Here is a 19230-nt window from a genome sequence, read left to right on the forward strand (position 1 = left end):
AAAATGTTACGACTCGGCTTCTTTTTACGTGCGTGGTGCTTTATTTTCGAGCATGGTACCGCTGGCTTTTAGACGGCTGAATGCACCTACGACTTATAGACCGCATCAAGTTTCTTCGGCCATACAGCGGACAGAAAATTAAAGGGCCCCTAAACTACACCTGAAAATACAAACAACGAACGCGTTATTATCTCTTGGCGTTTCTCGTCTTTTCGGCTCAATTCATGACGCCAGCAGTCCGTTCACGTGACGTCGTGGGGAAATAAGCTTTTTCGACTGCGCAAGCGGAATACAGCGAGTAGCCGAAAAGCACGAAATCCTGATAAACTCAACACTTAGTGCTGACATTGTCCACGTGTTTTATGAAGAAATAAGCGGCGAGGAGGAGATAGCGCCTGTAAAAGGGTAGTGAAGGCAAGAAAGAAACCGCTCTCTCGTCTTTGAACTCAGAGCGGTTTAAGGGCCTTTTCAGACGAAGCGTGTTACACCAAAGTATTGCCTTGTCCCTTCCACGTGTCAACAACAACAAGAAAGTTATTGACAGATGTCGTTGCCTCTTAGTGAGAGGCAGATTTACCTGTAATGACCGGGCTGTCTTAGGAGTGACGTTAAACGCGCACCATCTTCAATCTTACATGCGTCGCATCCGCTGGCTCGCTTTGTATAACTCAGGTCACGCAGACAGAACTCGACTTACGCGGATTCATCATTTATTTATTTTTTAATTTCTACTCAATCACTATTTTCTAAGTAGAACAACTCGCTGAACAGCCAAAAGACATTCACTGGTCAGACGGGAAAAATTCTTGAATATTAGTTTCGTCACCTCTGTACGTGACTCCTCGATTCTTACAGCTCTCCGCGTGGCCCATATACATGGGCTTCGTTCATTCTAACATGAGCCAGTTGTCCCCGCGCTCTTTTTTTTTTGTCCCCTTAGCCATTGATTTTGTAGATCAGATGGCATTTTCCCCCGTGTTTGCTCACGGAAATTCCCCCGCTCTCTGGCAGTGTTACGAGACCGCGTTGCCGTTTGTTATCCGTGGGGTTCGCGCTAGTTTTGTTATTTACTTTTATTTATTTCACATAACCGCACAAAAAGCCAGTTCGAGCATGCGCGTACTATTCACAAGGCATCGTGTGCAATTGGTGGTGACGTTTGACAGCTTCAACTGGCTTTCTAGATCTTCAAAAAAAAACTATGAAAACCGCCCCATAATTACCTTTAGGTTTGCTCGTCTGACTCAGTGAAGTCGAGGCGTTTTAAAGAAAACAAAAGCAACAGGCATTTCTGTATAGATCCGTTTCTTTTTTATATTATCATCCCCGAACGTGGTATCTTGATTCCAGTGTATTGCTGTCTCTTGCGCCACTACCTCATTTTCGAGAAACTGATACAAAATTGTTTGCAAACAGCAGTAGACAGCCTTAAACCGACGTCCTTATAGTTATGAAGAGTCCGACGTAAATTGCGTGAATTTCGGTGTGCCGTTATCGTTCGCATACATATTTGCTTCCCGTGCTGTTTTCTGTAATGGATGTATGTTTTGTAGCGACCTCTGTTTCTATTTTCTTCCTCCGTACGCTGTGTGGTCGCCCTTTGCCCCCTCCGTCTCGTTGTGCGGTCGCGTAACGAATGGCGATCGCTGTGCGCGATCTGTGTCGCACTGAAACAGGTCGACCCTGCGGCAGAATCTACCGATGAGCGCAGAAAGCTTGCCAATCGGCTAACAGATGTTTGCGATCGAAACCAGAAAGAAGGGCACATTGGATTGGAAGGGTGGGTGATAGAGGGGGAGGACGACGGCGAGGGCAGCAAAGAGTGAAGGAAGAGAGAAGCTTAAGGAGAGGGGGCTCCCCAAGTTCAGAGAGGAGCGCCTCCAGTGACGTAAGGAAGGGAAGGAGCAGCTGAGAGAAAGTAGTGCTCTCTGGAGAAAGTCCAGCCTGCGCGCGACCGGATCGGATAGAAGCGTTCGAATTTCTTGCTCCTTCCTTCGTGCCGCCTCTCCTCTTACCTAATCCCTCGGTTCCGACACAATTAGGAGGTGAGCTGAGCAGTGCGGGCTTTTCAGTACCGCCCGAGCGGATGTTTCGCGCGTGTGCGCCAAGAGAAACCGGGTGTCTGCGCGGTGCGCCCCTGTGTCGTCTGCTGTCTCGAGCAGACGGTATCTTTAGTTTGCATCGCCAGGCGGCCATCCGTGCGTGTGAACCAATGCTGGCATCGTGATTGTCGGCGCTATGTGTTTCGTGACTTCTTGCTCCGCTGCATTAACGTCTACTGTGCAGCAGTGACAGCGTGGATGGTAGCCGTGTCGTGTCGCATGTGTGATCGCGAGTGCCAGCCATCTCGGATTGTTCGCAGCAGCGACATTCGTGCCCACGCGTTTGCGCCCATTTGGTCGACGCTCTCTCGTGGTTGCGTGAGAAAATGGATTTCGCCAGCACAGTGTCCGCGTGAGACGCACGGACACCGCCGCCTCTATCTTCTTTTGAGGTGAGCCGAAGGTAGTTTTTTGGTCGCGTGCGTCAATCAGTTCGTTTTGTGTGTGGCCGCCCCTTTTGAATTAGGGTGTCCCCTTTGCAGCCATTTTATTTTATTTTCTAGCATTTCCTTTCGACACCATATATCTTACTGCACTGGGCCAATGGAAGTCCAGTCACGTGCGAACGTGTAGCTAGCGACCCGCAGCGTAATAAAAGAACGTCCCTGTACGTTTTTGACAGAGTTTGCGCAGAGGCTTGCGTGTACACGTTCTAGGATATAATAGCTGCAAATGCAGTCGGTAACGGACTTTTCGAAGAGAACCAATGAAGTTTAATATGATCCTACAAAACTGGGTCGTTATTTCAGTTCGACGTGTCACGGGAGAAATTTTGCTCAGTGCGTCGGTCATTGTGTATGGTCAATTCATGCGTAAGGCGACTGAAATCAAGTGTCCTTGCGATCACTTTCGCCAACTTCGATATATGCCTTCTTCGTAAAAAAACAGTTTTTTTCACATATATATTTTTTTCAAGATTACACTAGCAGTGTGACGACCTTGTGCAGCGCGTGCTCTATAGCAGTGAAAGTTACGCGTACGTGTTCAGTGAGGCTAGACGAATTCGAGCTACTTTAATAAAACAGGCCAGCCTCAGAGCAAAACTCGTTCCACACCATGATTACAGCCGTGGTATGAACGCTTTGCCATACTTTCTCTTATGGCTGGTGTTCTTGTTTGTTCGTTTTTTTTATCCTGTATAAATTGTGGCACACATTTCTGACTTATTGACCTGGCTCAGAGCTGCATATCGCTTGCTGAAAAGCGAAATTGATCCTTCTGTTTGTTTACCGACGGCACGAGTTCCGATTCCCGGCCGCGGCGGCCGTATTTCGATGGGGGCGTAATGCAAAGAACACCCGTGCACATAGATTTAAGTGCACGTTAAAATAAACCTCAGGTATTTAGGTAGTAAACATTATTCGGGTCCGGAAGATCCTTCTCCCCATTTTTACGACCCTTTACGCATTGCTTGAAAAAGCGCGGAAAAACGGACACAAGAGAAAGACGATAAAAGGACTGACGAGCTACTAACAACTGAAACATTTTTTATTCAGTACGAACATTTATAGAACGCAATCCCAGCAACCTCCGCCATGACGACCGATGACAGACAGTTACCTAAAGCATCACATCATCTGTTCGCACGTGTCGTTGTAATACAATCGTGCCTTCCGAATAAAAAAAAAAATTCACTTGTTAGTAGCGCGTCGTCCTGTGTTTATCCCCTTTCTCTTTCGTCCGTTTTTCCGCGCATTTTCAAGCAATGAACCAGAACCAAATCGCCCAACTTTCAACTTCTTATACATGTTTGTGCGTGCGTTTGTATGTGTGCGTCTATATGTACACATGCAAAATTTAAAAAAATGTCGGGGTTGTTTGAACCCCCCCCCCCCCCCAACTTTTCCTGCCCCTGGCTACGCCAATGGTTGCAGTACATGATGGTGTTGTGGACAGCAGTGATTCGACTAGAAAAAGGAAAGAAGAAGAAACGGAAGCGTGGGAAAAGAACGCTATTTTCAGGAAGCGGCTCTGTGCGTCGTGGTATAATGCATCGATAACTTTAGCGGCAGAAGAAGCCGGAAAGCCGTGCAGCGTCGGCGGTGCGGAGGCTCGCCCTCGCGCAAACGGTGAACGTTGTCCGGGAAAGCCCGCCGAAAAATCGAAAGACCGAGCGAGGACAGCTGCGTCGGGAGGCAATGGCGCGAGACGTGTAAGGGCTGAACGCCTACAGTAAATAGAAATCGTTCCTGGAGCCCAAACAGGCGAGGTAGTGGGTGCCACTTCGGTCCGCTCGGCAGGTGTGGAGACTCCTTCTTTATATATCTTAATTTTTCTTCGCAAACACGTGGACAACGTCAGGGATGCGCTCGAAATGCCGCATCCTATTTTCGGTCGGTGTCTGAACTTCACGGAGAGGGATGGGGGCCAGTGGAGCCGCTGTTTGTTCTCTCATATCTGCGGTCCCGAATATGAAGTGCCCAGCGAAATGTTGAAAGGGGGGCTCGGATAGAAATGGGCGCTTTTCTCCGCCGAGGCAAGGAGGAAGTGCTCCCGCCGTGCATTGTTCTGGGGGGCCGACCAGGAAGCAAGGTCGCCCCTGGAAAGATGTCCGCCGCACGGATTCACACGCTCACCGCGAAGCACGCGCGCCGAGCATCTCCGTTGTGTCGCTAACCGCGCAGAATGACGCACGCTTTGCTCGCTGTGCGAAGGGACCGCATGGCACACGGCTCGGTACGCCATACACGAAGGACCGCAATGGCAGTGTGTGGTGGACCACAATTACGCCGAGGGAACATTCTTGTAGCAAAATAACTGACAGTTGGGCGAGTTGGTACTGATTCATCATTCAACATTACACAGGGACGCAAACGCTCATCTGGTTTATTAGACCACCTCTTGGATACCACCAGGTGTGCTTGCGACGATGATGAATTTAGGTGTTTTTTTTTTCTAATAAACCAGTTGAGCGTCTGCGCTCGTGTTGCTTCAGTCTTTCGTTCGTCCCTGTCTAGTGCTGCGCATTGAATGATGCAGGGAAGATTCGGTGCGTCTGTGGTGTTCTGTTGTGCAAGAAATGAGTTTCAAAAGGAAACACGCGCGATTGTAATCATATAATGTCAATACACTGTATTGTCTTTCAATCAGAAACAAAGTCAGCATGCGTTTCCGACATTGCAGAACCACAGCCGCTGGTTCGTGCACTTTGATCCAGCGGCCGCGGCAGAACTATATGGGGGGAAAGAAATTTGCTTCACTAACACCAATTTGGAAAGAAGTTGGTGCTTCCTTGACGGCTGTCTATTAAAACAACGGCACATACGCGTTCTGGACCTTAATTTTTCCAGCATCGGAACATATTTTGACCGCGATGCATCCGTGTTTAAAATATGTACAGTGTAATAATACATTTATATTACGCTCATGATTACATTGCTGTTAACGCGTGGTTTGTGACACCCGGTACAAGAGCGAGAATACACATCTTTACTTTGAAAATAGAGGAAGCTTCGGAGAGGTGTCCTTATTCCAGAATTATACACCGAATATGCGTCGGAAACTGATTCTCTGCGGTTGTGTGGTTCAGTAGCACGCACAATGCCCCAGTGCGCCTTCTGTCTTTATAACGAGTATTCGTCGTCAATGTTTCCAGCATCGCTGTGCTTCGTAACGTTAGTTATTTGCTTCAATAGAAAAAAAAATCACAGGCATATCACGGGTGAATGATGATGAGTGGGCGAAGCTACGGAGGGAATCTGTAACCGTGAACTCCTTCCGTGAAATGCGCCCAGTATAATATAAAGAGTGTGAAACATCGTGTAATATTAAACATCAAACTCTATTGTACTGTTGGTTTTACGTGGTCCCTTCATTATCCACTTGTGATCGGTGAAATGCAGGAAGAAGTCCGCCTCCCGAGCGAAAGAGCGCCAAGAGCCGACCGCATTCCCCGCTCGCCCTGTGCGATTAAGGCAGGCTAGAGGGAAGGACAGGACGCGCGTTCCACGACGCGAGGTCGGTAGCATGCCCACGAAGCAACGGAAACGCGATCGTGCAAGTGCTCCGGCTTAGGGGGCGCATCGCCTCATGGTTCCATTAGCGTCCCCAAAACCAAACCTATTGCTCAAGGTGTGCCTTGCGTTTTCGTAGAAATAATTTCTTATTCACATGTACATTAAGACGAAACGTTGAAGCTCACTAGAGTGTATCGCCCGCAAAGTATTGTCTTTAGTGTGATTTAACTCTCGCGGCAGGGTCCTCGGCGCCGGTCCACCTCGCCCGTTGACATCGGGCGAGGTTTACATACAAGACTAAATACACTTTAAGAAAAACTCTGGCGTTCTTTCGTTCTGCTTTTACAAAACATCTGGCGTCTTTCGTTGGTTTATTTCATCAATCAACGCGTTTTGAACAAAATTTTTATTGTTTAATCAGCACAGGATTCACCAGGCCTACCTTGGAGGTAAACGTCTTCAATGAGAGACAGAAGAAGTCGGCTTTTAGCAACACTTACACTTCTACTTCTACTAACGTTTCCTACTGGACTAACGAAACGAAGAATTCGGCTTTTAGAGCGCACGCTCTTTTTTTTTTGTTCCAACGCACAGGAGAAATCTCCCACCGCACCACCTTGAAGTCTTGTTACTTCAGCCAAACGACGAACGTCAAGTTCGCCCCTAAAAAAATCTATATAGATTCTACACTTTCCCGCTTCGCAAACATCCCTGCACGTGTCAAGCCTCCAGTTTCTAATAAGCTGGCGCAACACTTTACGAAAGCTGGGTGACAGCATCAGCAGGATTTGACCCGGGCGTCTTCCTCGGAGCAGGACGAACGAAACGTTTAGAGCTCTTCCTGCGAAGGCCTTCAGCCAAACGACCGTCAAGTACGATTCGCTTCGCAAACAATGTGTCAAGCGTTGCAAAGGCGCTTATAAGACAAGGCTGGTTCCGTTAGGACTCCATGCAGGCTACCTTCGAGAGAGAGCGACGGTTAGTCGCCTAAAATGCATTGGTCGTCCAAGGCCTCTTTAGCTATTTCGTGTGTCCGGGCACCAAAGAAAGAAACCAGCAATATTAGTCTCTGTAGCCGCAATCGGCTTTGCCGAATTCTAGCAGCGAAATTGAATGACCACTCTGTTCTCACAGTGCCTTTACTTGTTTAATTCTCAGTTAGTTCTGTGTGCACGTAGCTGCCTGAAAGTGAAGGACTCATCGTATAGCTGCGTTTCATGTATATGAAGACAGAATACACGGTTGTACTTTCTGACAAATGGGTGCGGTTGGTAAGCAATACTGTAACGTTTTACATGCCGACAAAAATATCTAGGTTTTTACTCTCTCCTCTGTGATCGGTTGATTATAGACATATCTTTAAATGTAATTAATAATTATTCATTAATTGATGGGGTTTAACGCCCCAATACCGCGATACGATTATGAGGGACGCCGTAGTGGAGTGCTCCAAAAACTTCGACTACCTGATGTTCATTAACGTGCACCTAAATCTAAGCACATGGGGCTCAAGCATTCTCGCCTCCAACGAAAATGCGGCCGCCGCGGCCGAGATTCGATCCCGCGACCTTCGTGTCAGCAGTCGAGCACCATAACCAATAGACATTTTTTTTAATGTACGCAATAACTAATCGCACCCAGTCTAAAAAAGAGTAATTCCATTGTTATATTTCTAAATTACCCACCAGTTATACAGAAAGTGGGGCTTATCTGTTTGTTAAAAAAAAAGAAAAAAAAAGAGCGGCGATATTATATGAAGTAACGGCGTTCCTTTTGTCCTGTTCCTTTCTATTTTGTTGCCTTGTATTTTCCACTATTCAATGAAATAAAAAAAAAACATATGTTCTAAATGGCGGGTTGTGTTGCTTGGTGTCCCCCCCCCCCCCCACCACACACGACACGCACGAAAAAAAAAATTCTGATTACGCCCCTGTCGCGAGGCGTAAGTTACTTCAATATACGCACCGCACATTACGACCGACGCTCTACAACGCGAAAGCCTGCTTGAAATTTGAGAGCTTGAAAAGAGGGGCTATAGCTTTAGGTACATAGGACGCTGCATACGTTTAACACTACAAGTTTTAGGCGTTGTGACATGTACGGCTACTACCGGTTTCTTTTCCTGCGTGCTAGTAGGACTGCGAAGTCGCTCTCACTTTCGAAGTGGGAGCACGCTACATTTGGAAGCATTGTAGAGACAACCTCGAACTTCGATTCGCAAGTGGCGGGATTAAGTCTGGACATTCATTCACGTGCAACGCCTTTTTTTGAGCATACACGACAGCTTTGTCAGTATACAAAGAACGATCATTTATGGCTCGCATTTGTTTCCGAAAACGAAAGTAAACATTTATAAAAGTGCTTTTTACGCACTCGGAACATTTTATGACGGAGCGGGTGCAGCTTTCTTTGCTTATAGCGCGTGTACTGAAGCATCGGCTCGAAGGCGCATGTTTACGATAAGTAGGCGCCTCCGAAAGGGTGTCTGAGATCACTTTACGATCACGCTTTTGCTGGTGCTCAATGCGGCGTTAAACGAACGAGACGCCCCTGTCACCCGGGCGAATGCAAAAATCGTCGGCAATTCGCAGCTGGCATGGCTGCATCAGTAGTGGCGGATGTGCTTTGGAGGCGAGCATGCTCGCTTCTTGCCAACTTCTTCGCGCACTCCCGCTGTAAAGTATAGACGCGGTGATTGTCGCGTCTGTTCTCTGAAGTATGCACAATCGCACCTGGCACCTCGCGAGGTCGTTCGCTTTCTGCTTCAATAGGCCTTTGAAAACGCTCGCTTCTCTGTTTCCTTTACGTCTCTCACTCACTGAACGCAATTTTTTTTTCGCTTCGTCGTCCTTTAACTTAAGCTTCTCAGGACTTTTATAGGTCCCTCATTTCTTTTTCTTTCTGTGGGAAACGAAATCATTTTCCCGCCAAATGATAAAATTCGCGTGTATAGGCGATGAGGGGAGGGAAGCGGGTTTGGCATATTTTTTCGCTATTTGAAATTTTTGCAGTTGCGCTATTCCTTCGAGCTTAGTGACTCGAGACACATTGATACGCTTGGGGTTTATTCGCTTTACGCCGTCAGTGAGTGATGGAAAGTTGACGTTAAGGGCATATACACATCATCGATGAGCATGGGCCTTATTCTGTTTTTTTTTTTAACCCTACTATGTAACCATGCAACGAGGATCTACGATCAAGACACACAATTCAAGGCCGTCCAGCAGGTCTCGGCAGCTCTAAAGAGACAGCGACCGAGCGAAACCGAGGAGAAGGGGGGCGGCGCCCCAGGAAGTGGGCCGCGGCCCTCTCGGATCCGCGGGAGTAGCTCGGGAGCAAGGCCTCGAAGAGCACAACGCACGAGACTGACGTAATGGCCGCGTCGCGATGAAAGCTCGTCCTCCCTGCGTGGAGGGAGCCTCATGATCTCTGCAGGCATTTCATAAAGTTCTCTCTCTCTCTCTCTCTCTCACTATGTACATTAAAATAAAGTATCCCATAGGTGATTCGCTTCCACTTCTGCCCTGCGACCCGCTAGAATAAATCAAGATAAGCATCATCGAGAACGTGGCAATGGCAGTGTTCGTACGGTGGCGCTGCTCACCTCTCGGCAGGAAATGTCATTTAATTGAGCCTGCTACCATACACCAGTCACGCGTACGTTTTCGATGTTTAGTTAATAAATCAGCTGCTAATTGACAAGGTCAGCATTGACGACTGCGATGTTTTGTTTTCCTTTTCACGAGCGTTTGGCTCACTGGTCTGGGAAACTTTTTGAAGCGGTCCGATAAAAGCGGTGTACTGACCACTGATTAATAACTCAACTTCAGTGGCCACGCAAACATTCTTCAAGGGCACCAGGGCTAACGTGCATTTGCACGGTCACGTATGCAGCGAAGCCTGCGAAAGATTCTCCGCTCAGATTGGGCCAGTCGAGAGATAGAGAGATGCAACTTTATTGAACCAAATGGTTCGGGCACGTACATCACACGGTCCCCGCACGAACCCGCTGCGATATACGGAATCCTTCGCGAGAGCCCATTTGAGGTATTGACTTCGAGAACATCTATGTAGGAAAAAAGAAATGGGGATCCTCTGTGGTGTCCTTTTTTTTTTTTAATTGGTGGCTGAGTAAAAAAAATAAACGGAGGGGGGAAAGTACTCGACTGCGAACACATACAGGCACTTCAGTTGCTAAAAGAGTTGGGTAAACCGAATCGAATGAATCAATAGTGATGACCCGAAATAATACTAATCGAATACCTTCGAATAGTTTTCAATAGAAGACAACCATTCTCAAAACGGTATGAACTACACAACATTTTTTTAAAGAAATATTCACAAACTTTCACCAAAGAGCTTACGCTTACTTTTAACAGACTCAAAATACCACAGTTATGAAAACTGAGGTAAGCTCGTAGCAGCGCGACCCGAGCCTTCGAAATATTTTGTAACTGCAGGTTGAAATACAGATGACGGCAGATTTTGTCGCCTGCTTTTAAATAAAACTGAGACATAATATCTAAACAATTTTGAACCGAACACCATGCATCAGCTAGGCGGTAATGAAACATAAACCTGCCATCGCAACATGGTCCTCGGCACTGAAGGCATGTAGACAGGTGTTGATGCTGTATCCAAGCAATTTACGCAAAACACAACCCTGCATCTATTGCTATTCATGAAGCTGAATGCAGGTGCACCTTCAGATTACATTGAAGTCAGGAACTGATTAATACGAGAGCTGCAGCATAGTAAAAATTGAGTGAGTGTGGAGCTTTCATTAAAAAAAAAAAAACGCCTTTATCCGTTCAATTAACGTCGGTAGTTTCGTAAAAGCTTGGGCTGCTATACTCGTAATTTAGTGATTAAAAAAAGAAAAATGGCTAACTGTTCCAAAATTTCATTGTTTTGGGATTCGCCTAATTATTCGAAAACTATTCGAAAAATTTCGGTATTTCGGTATGCTATTCGATCGAGTACCGAATCGAATAGATGCATTCGATTCATTATTCGAAATTTTCGAATATTCGAGGTTGTGTAAACCCTGTACCCCAATACGCCACAGAAGAGTATGAACGCTGCAATTACTGCACAGGCGAATGCAAAAGATTTTCGACTTAGGTTCAAGGCAATCCAGCAATTGTTCAGATGCCCGCCTGCTATTTTTATTCAAGAACATAAGAGGCAGAGAGAAGCGTGTTCTTTTCGTAGCCGCTACGGCTAAAGCGCCTCCGTTTATAGGGCTGATCGACAGGACAACAAACAGAGGTACTGACGGCGCTTGCACTAAGGTCCTCTTGGTTTTCTTTATCCCTTTAATAAATAGCATATAGTTTCGGGTGTGTTAACAGTGTCCCTTAGTGCACTGAGCCTACAATTTCGAAATGGAAGGAAAACCAATCAAGGGGAAAAGAGGGGAGGAAAAAGGTGTGCAGGCCTAATTCCTCTAGCCACCTACTTGGAGCAGCGCCTCCTCGGAGGCGCTCCTTGGAGCGAAGGAAAGAAAGAAGGAAAGAAAGAGATGCACGTTGGGTGAGGGTGAAAGACATGCTGAAGCACAAGATGAAGGGGTTTAACCAAACACGGCATTTCAAACGTGGGCTCATTAATAGGTCAAGTAATGCGTGAGCGATTCCAAATATATTCTTGCGCTCCCGTAAGACTCTCTAATTAATGCGTTCTGATTTCTGCGAGGTGGGCAAGAGCAGCAGCAACCGTCTGTGATAAATCACGTACGTATATACTGAGGCCAGTCGCACTGCATATATACGCTTCACAGGCTTGTACACACGAGCTACACTCGCGGTATGCTAAGTTCGGTGCGTCGCATAACGCGCCCGTACCGGAATCCCTCTTAATTTACTTCAGATCATTGGAACACTTGATTCAGTGTTGATTCACATGTGACACACTTTCAGTTAACCTTAATTCACGAGTGATTCACATTTAATTCACCTTCATTCAATCCACCTTACTTCACATTTAATTCACCTTATGCTGGCGTAGCCGAGGGGGGGGGGGGGTTCGAACCCCTCTTTCTCCCGAAACTTTTCAACTTTGCATGTGTATATATACAGGCACACACACAAACGCACGCACCAACATGCACGAAGTGTGGTTGAAGCCCCCTCACCCCCCCACCCCCCGAAAAAAATTTCTGGTTACGCCACAGCACTTAATGTTCACGTTCTAATCACTTAACATACACTTGCTACATTAAGCCACTTTAATTCACATTTTTACTCACCTTTAATTTACGTTCATTCTCACCCGGGGTATTCGGGTGCGCGCTACGCGTGACTTTGGTGCATTTGTGTCCTCAACGCGGGATGTTTTTACTTCACGAGCCATATAAGGCTTTCGCCTTAATTAAAACTGAAAGGAAAGCCAAAAAGCCAATAAGAGGCTGCAGTGCATCGAAATAACCCTCTTCCTCTTGCGCATGCTTCGCCATTCAGGCCAATCAAGAAGTGGAGGCTGTCGTTCTCGCCTCCGACCTTGGCTTCTCTCTGTGGCGAGTGCGTCGCCTGGACGATGGCCAGCAGCGCGAGGCGGCTGTGCAAACGGCTGGCCGGGCCGCACTGTGCGCCCGGCCTGAATACAGAGCAATCTCACGCGCAGGCTGCTGCTGCAGCCTCCGGCATGCCAGCGGCGCCCGAGGCACACCGTGGCGCCAAGTGGCTAACGGGTCTCCTCCCCTCTCTCGAGGTGTTGTAGTTGGGCCTGGCAAGGCACCGTGCCTCGCCACTCGATATCTCGGCTCGCTGCCGACGCTGCTATACACTCGCTTGCCCAAGACGTCCGGCACTGGACTTCGCGTAGTATGCGCTCGGCGCCGTCCAGGCTCAGAAAGAACGGCCGGACTTCCTGGTTCATAAAGCGTTTCTTGAGAAATAGAAAAGAAGGGCGGCTCGAGACGAATGCAAATTGTGAACGTATACATGAGTTGCGAAGTGTATGGCGTGTCGAGGCACATTAAGTGGCGCAGGGCAAGAAACAGAGCGTTATCACGAAAGGAGTATTTATGTGCCCGTGTGTGCATTGCGCGTACCTGTTGCTGAGTGTTAGTATTCACAATATCAGTTGTTTTTTTTATTGCGATAGCAATTATATGGACAGTCTCGGCTGAATTTTGCCGTCGCCGTCGCCGTCATGCACCGTATATGTATAAGTATGTATATATATATAAAAGCCCCAAAGAAAAATAATTCAGAAAAATGCTCCCGAAGCGCGGAATCGAACCAGGGACCTCTTGCTCCGCAGCGAGTGGCGCTAGCCACTACGCCACGAAACGCAGATCCTCCACGTAGGTAACGGCGAGCGTTATATACACACCATTTACCGCTGGAGGACTCAGAGACGGCTGCGCTTATAAGCGTTTCTTCATTACCAGCGAGATGGCGTTAGGAGAACGACGGGCGCATTTAAAAGTCGTCGGCGAGCTCGCTCGCTTCTTCTTATTGCGCAGGGAGAACCTTGCCCTTCCGCTGTCTGCTCGCGTGGTTTTCTGGTGGTGAGGGGAAGAGGGTTGTTTCAAGCTTTCACCGTGGTATCCGCGCTCATGTCACGGAGCGTACGGAAGTCACTCGATCTCAAGGGACGCCGCTAAACGAACAAACAGACGATGAGCGCGAACTATCAAATGTCACAGCTCGACACTTGAAGCACGCTAGTTTTCTTCGCTGCTTCGGCCGCCTTTGCAACAGGAGCGCTGTTCAAACTGAGAGTACCAATTGGCGAGCCTCACTTCGTATAGCATTAGTTTCCTGCTATCGCATTCATTGCTTCGCCCTTGCGGCGAAACTGTGACTTTTCTTGTGAATACGCGCGTTCAACGATGAAACCGAATAAACTATACACACACGACGGGAAAGACACCGTGCATACGAGGAGTATGAGGGATTGATTTGTTGCGTAAGCGTAGAATGCAGCACTGTAGATTTTCATACGTAACAGCACCCACTGGACACTTTCGCAGCAGTGCGATGCGCAACGAAGTGTGGCCTCTAGGCACTAAAGAACAAAACAATTTCTTCATTGTGACGCGCTGTTGCAACGTACATTAAAAGAAGGCAATGCTTAGCAAACTGAGGGCTTCCAGGGCCCCATTACCCTTAAGTTATGCCGCAGCCACGATACATATACGTGGATTTTCTACGGCAGCGACTGCACGTACTCGTTACTTGATTACACAGTGATTGCGCGCCTATTTCGTTCGTAATGTACCAGGTTAGGTACTTTGCAGTCAAGAGTGAGTCCTACTTAGGGCTAAATTAACATGGTGCTCACCATGAAAAAACAAACGAGCGGCCAAGATGGAGGCCACTTCATCGTTAGGGTTGCTTTCCTTATACTCGCAACATAGGACACATATGGGCCGTTTTCACGGGTCCCTGACAGATTTATGAACAACAGAACCTTGTTCGTATACATGTGACAGCAAATTTTATATTTGTGCCGTAAATTGAGCTATACCTAACGACAACCTCCCGACAAAAAAAAAAAAAAATCTCGTGTCGACAACACGCATGTCCTTGCGGTATGCCGACTTCGTGCTCGTCAAAAGCGCGCGATCTTCGCAGCACCCACCATGCAAGTAAGCTCGTGAACTCTAAACTAAACTAGCGTCAGAGGAAAGCTAAACTCCAGGAAAGGAATGCTGCGCTGGTGGATTCGTACGCTCGCCTTCGCACAAACGCGACAGACTCGCTCAACGGTCTCTTGTGCGGGCAGCGCCCATTCGGCAATCGTGGAGGCAAAAGCGTTCGTCCATGCGGCTAACGAGAAACCTTGAGGCGTCGACGTATCGAGGTGTAGGTCATTCCGAGCCCCAACGGCGGTCGCGAGACAATTTCGCGCTCGCAGGGAAGAGGAAAAAAGAACCACCACCCGAGAGTGCCGGGAAGGAAGAAAGAAATAAAGGTGTGCAGGCGGTGCCCGACACCGGTGAAGCTGCACTTCGCTGCCGCACAACGAAGAGTGAAAGGCCACGGGGGAAATTGATACGCCGCGCTCGCGACCTCCGAGCGCGTCAGAATTTAACCGACAACGCTCTTATGCGCGCTGCGTGCTCTCGGCCGATTTTCCACCGAAGAGTTTCAGGAACGGCTTCTTTTTCACGTTTCCAGCGTAGAAGACCGCTTTGGCAAAGGAAATATCGCTCTGTTCGACTGAAACACATGTGAAGGACGCAGTCGCTGTGAGCATGGATCACATACTAGATATGCTAAACTCAGATAACACCAACGGTATCGCTTGTGTACATCGCCTTGAGTCTCGAAAGTAATCCGGAACCCATCGCTATGGACCCTGTCGCAGTTGATGTATTACTGCCTTTGGACATTAAGCGCCGTCAATCATTGTCAAGACAGTATGAACCCCTATTTTATGATGTTAATTCTGCTGTTCGATAAATGTTTAAAGCAGCACCGTGACACTAAACGTCAACAACGCCGCGCACATGTAAGTAGCTTTCCTGACGCTGTAACAGTTCTCGCTTTTATTGACGAACAAACAAACTAACAAGCCAGCAGGCACTATAACCAGGTACCCCTGTACTGCAGCAACCACAATTGCTGTCGTATACATAAGCCCACTCACGCAACCAAACTCGTGCGCAGTGTTACTGAAAGGTTAATAAAGAATGGCGTTAAACGGGTGCCTGCCTATCGCGTTACGGGCTACGAAGGTCGGCTGCTGCGGTGGAAGCCAAGACCTTGGCTATGCGCGATGTGCCAACCGATGCTTCGCCCGTGATCACGTGCTCGTTACCCCTGGTATAATAACTGAGCTCTGTCCGCAATGCGTCGTTCCACACGGGGAATGCAATGCACCATCAGGAATGAGCGAGAATGAGCAGGTTTACGGAGCACGATCGAACAGGGCTGAAAGAACATCAAGGTCGCTATCTATCTTGTTGCCTAAGTTATACTCCGATTCGTGTATTCTCTTCTATACTTATCTTCGATTCGCAGTTTGGTCTGATCGCAACGACATAAGAAGCTAGCGAGAAAACATTTTATACAGGTGCAGGTATGAAACACGGACCTCGACGCCAACCGCAGACGTCGATTCATCGAGCACCTTGTCATTGTCATTCGATGTGTTCGACGAATGAGCGAAATGTTTGGGGCGCCATGCTTGATGACGGATGAGTTCTGCATCTCGGAACTTTAGGCTCTTGTTGCGCTTTGAATACCTGGCAATATCTGTCTTTAAGTCATCAGTGACAGCGCTGCAGTTGTCTTGCAACTTTGCGCCAAGGACGAATGACAGAAAAAAAAGTTTGTTTTCCGCTCATATCTTTTGTGCACATGCGCTCATGCACGCGCTCGAGCGAAGTTAGATTATTTGTTGCGAAGCAAATCTACTAAAGGTCGTGGTAATATATAGCGATCAACTACAGGTAGCATTTAGTGTGGTAACTCAGCACTTCGTCTAGGTGACTAGAAATTTCTTAACCTTCGCTCTCATTTCTTTGTCTCTCACCTGTTCGCGCGAAATTGCTCCACATGCTACTCATGGCCGGCCATCTCTCAAAGGCGTGTTTTCTAATGGCTCAATTCGCACTTGGTGTCATTTTAGAAGCGCTGCCTCCTTTCGGCAGGTTCGCGTGATACGCAAGCAGGAATCGCTTCGCTAAATTGCGCAACGGAAATGAAAGGAATAACAGAAGCCGATAATGATAGAATGCTTAATTTCTTGGGCTGGGTTTTCTGGCAGACATTCAAGGAGATCCTATAGCGGTGAGACAATCAGTCGCCGCGGAGCCGCTTTTATTCAGTCCCTGCCGTTAGTTCTGTGCCAGGATTACTGATATATTCTAGAAAAGCAGTTTCCAGTGATTTCAGCTTCTAGCAGGAAGTACGTGGAAATGATGCAAGTCTTATACGTTGGCTGCAGTGGCTTTTACATGTCGTTCTTTCGCTTTCGGAATATATATTTTTTATTCATCTGAGCTTACATTTTGTACAAAACGAGTGACGTCACAAAGGGCGTCAACGACGTGTTTCATATTTCCCCATTGAAATATGTGGAAATACGTGAGAACATATCTCGTGGTAGAATAACAACAACCAAATATCTTTTCCAGAATCATATCTGTAAGAGGTGGAGAACTATAGCAGAAGGTCGCCTGATTATTACTTTCAGTTTGGTTGCCTCAGAGATGTTTATTAACAACGTTACTGACATTAGAGAGAGGCGTAAATTACTCTGATCTGTAATAATGAGAATCAGCGTATCTTAAGGCGAAAGCCTTATATGCCTCATCAGGCGAAAAATTCGGCGTGATCCCGGAATGGCACAAAAAATAGCACAAACCAAAAAAAAAATACTACGGCTCGAGGCGCTTCAGCCCTGCGTTCACTGCGTCATAACCCCCCTCCCCCCCCCCACCCCCCGAAAATTTTCAATTTTGCATGTGTATATATACATGCACGCACGCATAGAAATGCATCCACGAACATAAATAAAGGGTGGATCAAACCCCACTCCCTGCCCCGAAATAAAATTCTGGCTACGCCACTGCCCTCCACTGCGGCGTGCGTAATAATCATATCGTGGTTTTAGTACGTATAATTCCAGAAATTGTTCGATTAATGTTCTCGCACTTCGCCCTAATCTTTGAAGCGACTACCATGGCCAGACGTTGCAACCTGCGTCAAGCTTAGGAGCAGCGAAACCTTACCCGCTAAGATACCACGGCGGGTTAATAAGAGTATCATGCCTGGCGATGAACCATGCTAACATCTCCAGATCCCCATTAAAGTCGATATTTCTCTCTCTCCCTCCCTCTATTTTGCCGAATGAAGAAATGTAGTGTTTGATGCTCCCGCGTCTGCTTAACTTACACCGCATGTAACGAACATCCACCTCGCGCTTAATTGTGCTCAAAGCGGGCGACTTCTGGACGACATGCGCAACGTTACATCACAGCGACAGCCCTTTTCACTGCGTGATCTCCTTACGTAACTGGAAGCGTGATGGAGGCCCGTAAGGGAAACGGTACGAGCCCCAATCGACAGGTAAGCGCACGTGCCAACGATCTGACAGCGTTGACAGGGTGCGGAAGCAACACCGGAAGTGACAGGGGTGATCCGCTCGCATTCCAAGCACGCGGAGCGCACGTTTCACGAACTTCTAGTTTTGTGTGACCGGGTCTTGGAACACGTGTTACAAATGGCGCCTTCACGGATCCGCCTGGTTCGGAATGGTTAGCTAACCGAGTGTGACCCGTCCGCCGAGGATCACCCGCGGCGTGACCAGGCACGGTCACGACAAGCAAAGCACCGTATCGACTTCGATTTCCTCTCCTTGATTTGGATTCTCAGCGGGCGTGCGCCCAAGATGAAAAAACGACAACAACCGAGGCGGCGTGTATAAGAGGCTGGCGAAAGGCATGCATCTGGGTCGCCACGGCATACACATGCATATACTGAGGCTCCGTAACAGGGCTAACGTTGGCCATTTACGTGATCTGCGAACGTATGGTGTCGTGATGCGACATACGGGTAAAAAGGCAGGTAAAACACGTAACCACCAGCGTAAGTGGTTTGTTTGGTCGAACTTTTCCTCTCTGTCGTGGGTTTTCTGCTTTCTCTTCTTCGAGCCCGATTACGGTCATCGCTATGTGGTTCCGCCGAATTCGGTCGCGTGGCTTTGGCTCGCTCGTTGGAGGTGACGCAAGGCGAAAACGCTCCTCACGTCCAGCGAAATCGGCGAAGAAAACTCGTTTTTCCGCGTGAGAAAAAAAGGCGAAAACAGACTCACCCGGGGTCAGAATCACTCGCGCGGAACGTGGGACAAAGTAAAAGGAAGAAATACCGTCTCAGTTTTGTTTTTGTTTGCTTTCATCCTCCACTCACGAAAGGTTAAGTGGCAGGGTTAGGTTGTGCCTATATATACATAGAGAGAAGTTGTTGGGTGACTCGCAGGGAGTGCAGCTTAGTTATTTATGGTTCGGTTAATGGTTCGGTCAGCGTCCTCATGGCGATGAGGGCGTGAAACAATACAATGCGATCGAGACGGTTTGCGTTCAGCTTACGTAACTTTTATATCGCAGTTCAGTACGCGCGTTGTTTCAACTTTCGCCGAGACTGTGTACGAAGCTCGCATTATCATGCACTCTCGCTACATATTTGACCATGCTGCCGACAGCTGAATGCCCA

The 19230-nt window shown here is 47.8% G+C and overlaps 1 protein-coding gene across 3 annotated transcripts in view; it reads left to right on the forward strand.

Moving 5' to 3' along the window:
• LOC119388157 (muscle M-line assembly protein unc-89) overlaps positions 1-19230 on the forward strand; it is a 101812-nt gene that overhangs the window by 12830 nt on the left and 69752 nt on the right. Inside the window, exon 1 of one of the 3 annotated variants that reach the window (XM_037655810.2) lies at positions 2237-2494. The exons of the other annotated variants lie outside the window; for them this stretch is intronic. The gene's annotated coding sequence lies outside the window, so the exon portion shown is untranslated. Of the gene's footprint in view, positions 1-2236; positions 2495-19230 lie in introns of those variants that run through there. 3 annotated transcript variants of the gene reach the window in all.

Source organism: Rhipicephalus sanguineus, chromosome 3 (assembly GCF_013339695.2).
Source record: "Rhipicephalus sanguineus isolate Rsan-2018 chromosome 3, BIME_Rsan_1.4, whole genome shotgun sequence".
Lineage (NCBI taxonomy): Eukaryota > Metazoa > Arthropoda > Arachnida > Ixodida > Ixodidae > Rhipicephalus > Rhipicephalus sanguineus.